Here is an 8,541-nt window from a genome sequence, read left to right as displayed (position 1 = left end):
CGAAATTAATTTTTACAGTATTATATTTAAATTCTAAATTGTTATTCTATCTCAAATATTTTATAAAATTATTATATTCCTCGTATATATTTTATCTTAACTCTAAATTCCAAATCAAAATCTAATTTTAACCTAATATAACAAATTTTCTATTTATTTACCCTAACTTAAATGCGCACACACAGAAGAACGAGAAAAAAAGAGAGAAAGGGGAACAGAGAGGGGAAAATGGAAAATTAGAGAAGAAAGGAACCAAGGAGGGAGAACGAAACGGAGAGGAGAGAGGAAAAGAAGGAGGCAGCGACGGTGGGTGTCACTGCCATCGTCGCCGTCGCGGAGAGCAGAGACAGAGAGAGAATGATGCTGTGAGAACCAGAGGCACGCGAGAGAGAAGATGCGATCGACGAGGGGAAGGAAGAAGGTTCCACCGTGTCCTGCTGCCGCCACCGTCGCTGGAGGTGAGCCGGCGCTGCGTCATTGCCGCTCTGTGCCACCAGCGTCGTTGCTACTCCTTCAAATTCACTTCTATTCCATAAGGTTTGCCCTGTTTCTGTTTTGGGTTTTCTACCATTGAAGCTGCCACCATGATCGCCACTCTGTTTCTGCTGCAACTCGCCACTGTCCTGGCGAGCTTTACCCTGTTTCTGATTTCTCTTTGCTCGCCTAAGTTATCCCGTTGTTGCTGTGAGGGTTATTGTTAAAGTGTTTATGTTAACTGAAGTTGTTGCTTGGAGTTACTACGCTGTCACCACCACTGGAGGTAGCTGCCAGAGCTACCGTTGATTCTGTTCAAAGGAATAAAGCTGTTGTATTGAATGCCCACAGAGTTTATTGAATAATTACAAATAGGTTTAATTATTGTGAGTAATTGATTGGTTATATATGGATGTTGAATTGTGGCTGTGAATTAATTAAATTTGTGGATTCTGTAATATTGATTGATTATGTGTGGATTATGAAATTGTTTGATGAGAGATTGTTGTGAATTCTGAATTTTGATTGTTTATATTGATTTTGTTGCTATTGAGCTGGTTATTTGATTATTGTAACAGTGGTGAACTTAGTTGGTGATTGATTGGACTTGGGTTTAGAGAACATTTGAAGGATTGAATCTTGAAATGTTGAACTGTTTGTTGAAAATCTGAGTTTTGAAGTTAAACAGCAACTTTGAAAGTGAACTAGTAACTTAATAGTGATTGGAATGATATGAGACTAAAAGCTAAGCGAACTACAACAAGTATAGTTATTAAGATTCAATTTTCAAAGTTTCATATTAATTGAAGAATTAGTTAGGATTTTTCAAAGTTAAATTATGAAATCTGATTTTCTGCATTACTTTTAAACAAAGTTTTCACGTGAGTTTTCCAACTTACTTTTAATCTTCTATTCTTTGAGTTAACCATTTCCACCTGAATGTTTACTTAATAATAACTTTTTATTTTAGTCTTCATTAGACTTCTACTTTAAATATGTGCACCTCTATCAGAAACAACAGCCTCAAGCCCTCTGCAAAATCAACCAACTGCTGCATAGTCTCCCAACGAGAAATATAGAGAAGAAACTATTAATGCGTAAGGAATAATACTTTCAGTGTATTTGATTTGTCTTTGGGTGTATTTATGCATGATTTAATGAGTTACATATCTTTTTAAATAGCGGTGTATTTGGTTCTTATTTCGGTGTATTTCGTGTGAATTAAGGTGCAATTGCTTTGTTTTTTTAGTTTAATTCCTCTCCTGTAATCCTGCAGTACTTCACAACCTCATGAACCTGCTGAAAACACACCAACAGAGCCAGTAGCTCCTTCTAAAGTGTAAGTTCTACACAATATAATTCTCTTTCAATATTTTCTGTGTATTCTTATACTATTTTATATGTCACCATGCAATCATCCACCCTCTCAAGCTAATGCTGGATTAATTATGGTTACCAACGCAACATCATTCCTAAAGCATGACATTCCTGCACCATCATTCAGCCTTGACTTCTCTGAATCGAGTCAGGAAGATACACTTACTTAGGAAGGTCAACCAGCAGTTGAAAAGGGAAAATCTCAAGAGAGCCCAGTATTAGTTGAAGAATTAGAAGAGTTGGTAGAGCAGGTCATAAATATTGGGATTGCAGCAACGTTAAATTTTGATGAGAATAAAAGTCCCCATGTGACGAGCGGATTTATACCGGTTCAGAATTCCACAAAATAATTCCGTTGTTAGTATAGTCCAAACTGATAGTCAATCCTCAAATCAAATTAAATTATGGTTTTGTCACAATTACAAACCCCAATAAAAATTAACCAAAGTATTTAGACTCCGAGTCGTCTCACAAGGAATTGCAATGAAGTGGTCAATTATTGGCTATGAAGATGCAAGGGGGTTTGATTTATAATTGGCAAGAAAAATAAATGGCAAGAATTTGAATGACAAGGAGAGTAAATCAAGCAAGTAACTAAAGAAAGCTAGTAATAAAGAGAGACATTCATGGCAAGGAATTGAGAACATAGGCTTTCTATCCTAGTCATGTAATGATTAATTCATCTTATTTAGTTAACTCCAATAACGGAAGAAGGTATCATGTCATCAACACATAGGGAGAATGTCAAACAAGACTAATTAATCATGTCACAATAAGAAACAAGAATTTATCTTATTACGTCATCCCCGACAAATGGAAGAATGTATCATATTATCTTCACACTCGAAGAAAGTCTAATAAGACTAGCTAATCTCAATCCAAATGTCCTAATCAACTCACTAATCGAATTAACAAGAGATTAGAGTTAATAGAAACAATATTAGCTAACAACTCTAGATCACCAACATGAGTTGGATATTCATGACTCAAGATTACCTAATTACTCTTTCCAAGCCAAGAATGCTCAAAATCTACTCTAAAGCCCAACCAAGCATTTTGTCAAACACTTGGTGGGTGTATAAGGGAAGCATAGTAAAAGTGCAAGAAATATAAATCTACCAACTACCAATTTCAAGAAAAGTAAATCAACAACTCAAATCAACAATAAAAGAAACATCAACATCAAATTTCATTAAGAGAGATTCAAATTCATCAAGAGTTCATCATCACAAAAGAGAGCAAAAAGGGAAATTAACAAGAGAGAATAAGAAAATTACATCACTAGAGTATGAAAATGTAGAAGAAACAAGATGAAAGCAAGGAATTAAACATGGATCTATGATGCAATTATCCTAGGAACCCTAATTCTAGAGAGAAGAGGGAGCTTCTCTCTAGAAACTAAACTACATGATGCTATTCTCCAACTAGCTCCCATTTCCTACAACATAATTTGAACCAAACTCATAGCCAAAGTGGTGAGAATTCATGATAGCAAATAAAAACAAAAGCTATCAAAAATAAGCAACAAAGTCCTAAAGCTAACAAAAACTAACAAATAAGCAAAAGGCAAACATATTCACAATAGCCAATAATATAACACCATTGCAATTCCCCGGCAACGGCGCCATTTTGATAATGAGAAATTTATCGTGTCGGTCTAGAATTTCTCTTATAGAAATAAGAACTTCGTTGTAAGCATAGCTCCAAACCAACAAATAATTCTCACATAAAAAATTTGAGTTGTCACAAGTACAAACCTCAAATAAGAATTAACCGAAGTACTTAAACTCCGGGTCATCTCACAAGGAATTGCAATGAAGTGCTCAATTATTGTCTATGAAGATGCAAGGGGGCTTGATTTTTAATTGGCAAGAAAATAAATGGGCAAGAAAATATAAAAGCAAGAAAGTAAACAACAAGAACTAATAAAATAAAGGAAAGAACTCTTGGCTAGACATAGGTAATTGAGATCACCATCCTTGTCTACATACCAAATATTGATAATTGTGAGGGACCGACCTATTAAGTCTACCTCCAAAAGTTTTAAGTACGTAATATCTACTCCTAAGCTTGAAGTATGTCAAATAGGCTTGATCACATCAACCCATAAGTCCCAACCTATCTACTAATTAGATTAGTAGTGGGTTAGTGTCAATGGGCATCAAATTGATCACCAAGGGTTCTCAAATCACCAATTCAATGAGACCCAATGACTCAAGGTCACTCAATTTCCTTAGCCTAGGCCAAGAGTAAAGAGAACTACTCAAAAACTAAAGGAAACATTCTATCAAACACCTAGTGTGCAATAAAAGTAAACATCATAAAATGCAAGAATTAAAAGAAACCCATAACTATCATAAGCAAGAAATCAATAATAGCAAGCAAGATCAACATAAAAAAAACTTAGAAATATGTAATTGCATTAAAAGGAAATTAGATCCAACAATGGTTCATCAACATAAAAGAGAGCAAAATAAGAAATTAACAAGAGAAACTAAGAAGATTAAGACAATAGAACACTAAAATATAAAGAGAATTGAAATCAAAACAAAAACTGAAAGATGAATTTGAGAGAGATTAACCTAACTTCACCCTAATTTGTATCCTAAATCTAGAGAGAGGATAGAGCTTCTCTCTCTAGAATTCTACCCTAAAACATGATAAAAACTAAACTATGAATACTTGGTTCATTCCCCTTTCAATCTTTGGGTTCAATAGCATCAGAAATGAGTTAGATTGGGCCCAAAATGAGCTAGAAATCACTGACCAAGTTTTCTTCAAAATGACCCACGCTGATCCATCCATGAGTACGCGTGATGCACGCGTACGCGTCTCTGGATTCTAGGAAACCATAACAATTTTTATATCATTTTGAAGCTCCGGATGTTAACTTTCTAACGCAACTGAAATCGCCTCATTTTGACCTCTGTAGCTCAAGTTATGATCGATTGAGTAGGAAGAGGTCAGGTTTGACAGCTTTGCGATTCCTTCATTTCTTCATGAGTTCTCCCACTTTGCATGCTTTTATTTTATTCCTTCAATCCAATCTTTGCCTTCTAAACCTGAAATCACTTAAAAAATATATCAAGGCATCGAATGGAATTAAAGTGAATTAAATTTAGCTATTTTTAGACCTAAAAAGCATGTTTTCACACTTAAGCACAAATTCAGGGAGAATTACAAAACCATGCTATTTCATTGAATAAATGTGAGAAAAGTTGATAAAATCCCCTAAATTAAGCACAAGATAAACCACAAAATTGGATTTTATCACCATGCCAAAAGGTGCAGCCTACCATAAGCTTTGTTGACAAGTTTAAAATTCCTACGAAGCGAAGCAAAATAACAGGCGACCTTAAGAAAAAATGATTTCTCTGGGCCACAACTGTCAAGACCTATGACAATACAACCACTATTGAGTGGGACACAATATTCATCCTGAACCATGAATATCCGCTGGAAATAACCAGCAGGCACTTTGCATCTTTAAAAGCCAATACATATGTCAAAAATCTGGTAATCTTAGAATAACATTAATGTTTTTTTAAGAGTTGTTGTGTCATATATGTAATAACTTTGGATTTTTTGTTTTCCTAGATTGTCTCTGCAATGTGTTATGTTCTGAACAAAAAAAGAATTAAAAGATTTAAAGAATATTGTCTTCCCCTGATATTGTGATAAGGTATAGTACATTTAAATTTCGGTGTATTTTAAAATGTATTATTTGTTATAACTATTTCTTTCAGTGTTATACAAATTCTATAAATTTGGCTTGGGGAATCATCAGAAAAAGTTTAAGCAACCACAAACTAACAAGCCTTCGATATTCAAGACTATAAGGACTTCATCCAATATTTAGATAAGAAAAAATTTGCATCCCATCCATTTGTAAGTTTTTGTCTATAAAACTTCTTAAACAATCCTTTCATTAGGTGCCAATTAAACTAAAAAATTATTCTCTCTAGCAAAACTTCAGATATTTACCACAGTTTGCTATGCAGAACATTGGTGGATATGAATGGCGGATGTTAAAAAGAAGAAATTTCATGTCCTTGACCCATTTCACAAAGAATCTCCTTCGAAAGAAAGAACAACACTTAATTAAATTTGTTGTAAGTTGCTTCTGTTTTCTCTATAAATTTTTTGGTTTCTGTCTATTATTAGCAATATAAAAATTCAGTGTATTTCTGTTTGAAATAAGGTAGACTATTGGTTCATTTCGGTGTAATTTGGTATTAAGTATAGTCTTTCTTATATTTTGCTTTTTTTAGTTTTTAGGGCTACATGATTTTAAGAATGAGGGTATTTGCCGGAGGACAACCTCTGACGGACAAGGATGATGAAATTGAAGCGCACCATACGTTAACATCGTCAGGCAACATACTCGGTATAAATATTTCTATTTGAGAAATTTTGTATTTTCTCTTACTATTTTATTTTGCTAATTTATTTTTGTTTTTAGCTTCGATTGTGCAATTTATGTGAAAATATCAAAAAGGGCAAATATGTATGGGAAAATTGGACACAGGTAACTATTTTTAAAAATAGATAACTCTATATTACTAAATTAACGAAGCTTATAAAAAAAATTTCTTTAAACTGTAGGAAGAAGTAGATTATTTCAGAGTTGAATATGCTTTACTGATTCTATTTGATGAAATCAATCGACTCAGAGATAAAGTCATTCAAGAATGTGAAACCATCAGATTGTCTAAGCCATCTACGGCATTATTGAGTCCTTGTTGTGAATTATATTCAGAAGATATCGACAGTAAATAGTTTGAATGTTGTAGACGGTTAAAAATTGTGTACTAAATTGTCTATTTGAACACATACTTTCTATCTTTGTGAATATTTAAACTAAACTTTTTATAAATTTTCTTTCCAAAAATAAACTTCTATGAAGCTATGTGTGCGGTATTGAAATTCTGTTAATCTGAATGAATCCAGGTTCAAAAATATCCAGAAAACAAGATTAAATTGTCTAATATGCCGAATTCCTTTACGAATACACCAAAAATTATTCGAAATACACCGAAAAAATGTGCATACATATTTTTCTGTTAATTATAACTAGGAGATATGAGAATTCAGTAATTTGAATTATTATCCTCCTTAAGTATTGAATTGTCTATGTATTGTATATTTAAAATAAACAAATCCCTTCAGATAGTTAAAGACACTAATTTTAAACAAATAGCAACATGTTAAAATAGAACAAAATAAGAAAATATAAAAAAGAAGAGCATGCATGCAGAATACACAAATTGTTTAGCAGTACACCGAAATAGTGTCACACTACATCGAAAAAACGATCCTATACTACTGAATCTCTGAATTGACAATTCATAACATGTCCATGATATTGGCCAGAATTCGACTGCACTAGTGAAACACCATAAAAAAAAGGTTCAACTGCAAAAAATAAATCATATATTAGCAAAATTATTAACAAAAATAAACTCAATTTCCCATGTTTAAAGAATATCACTTTTACCTCACTTAAAGCTTTTGTTTTCTTTTTCTTTGAAGCATTTGCAATCTGTTTTTCCGTCTTTGATCCCAGTCTATTTTTGGGACGTCCTCTTTTTCTCCCGCGTGGAAGGCTTTAAAGCTCGTTAATATCTTCCAATGAAGCATCTTCGTGAGATAACGAATATTTTTCTTTACTTTTGGCTTTGTATCCTTGCATTTCAACCATGGCATTATCGTAAGCGTAGTGCAAAATGGCAGTCAACTCCTCAGATTCTGATGCAAATTCACGATATTTTGTGACCGAAACACCAAATCATCAAATCTCTTGCTTCTTGGCTCCAACGGAAGCTCGTTGTGACTGTTCTTGATATGTGTGTGCCTCCTCTTTACGTTCTTACTCCATCGTTCCAATATATATCTTGGTGACACTTTATTTACTCGCTCAAAGCTTAATGCGCTCAGAGAATGACGGCACAATATCCCTCTTGACTCGAATAATAAGCACTGACATTTAACTTCAGCTGATATCCTGTCGTATGTAACTGCAAATTTGTTGAATTTTGAGTTAGAAACATGTTCTACAACTTCATATACCGTATAGCTTAGAGCAAAGTGCATTGACCTTGTGATGCAATTCACCTTTTCTCTGAATTGTGCTTGGACTTCCTTGAACTTCTCGTGAGTATACACATGTTGAAAGTGAGTTTCTATTGAGAATTTTGTTGCACATGGTATGATGGTATGAAAATCTGCAGTATCCGATCTCTCTTTTTCTGCTCTCTACTTTCTAGGCAATTATCGTACTATTTGACAAATTAGATAAGTGAGTTGTTGCGCGTAATAAACTTGTTAAAAAAAGTATGCATGCTCTCGCTCTTTTGCGTGCTTTTCATCCAGGCCTAGAAATGGTGATTGAAATAAATTGAAATCCATAAATGATAATCTTCGAAAAGTTCTAAAAAAACACCTAAATCAAAACTAAAATACCCCGAACAATATATAATTAAATACCTCTACTGCACAAACAAAACACATACTAAAATTAACAACATCAGTTAATCTTAATAAAAACAACATTACCTGAAGTCACTTGTTGTCCCAAGTACTTCATCAAAAAATTATTAGATTAAAGAGATTTATTTAAATTTGTTTATGTAAATAACTTGTATGTGAATATAAAATTTATCTGCTAATTAGTTGCTGCATATGAAAAAG

This window comes from Arachis ipaensis, chromosome B09, assembly GCF_000816755.2.
Source record: "Arachis ipaensis cultivar K30076 chromosome B09, Araip1.1, whole genome shotgun sequence".
NCBI classification, from domain to species: Eukaryota; Viridiplantae; Streptophyta; class Magnoliopsida; order Fabales; family Fabaceae; genus Arachis; species Arachis ipaensis.
This window is presented reverse-complemented; position numbering follows the sequence as displayed.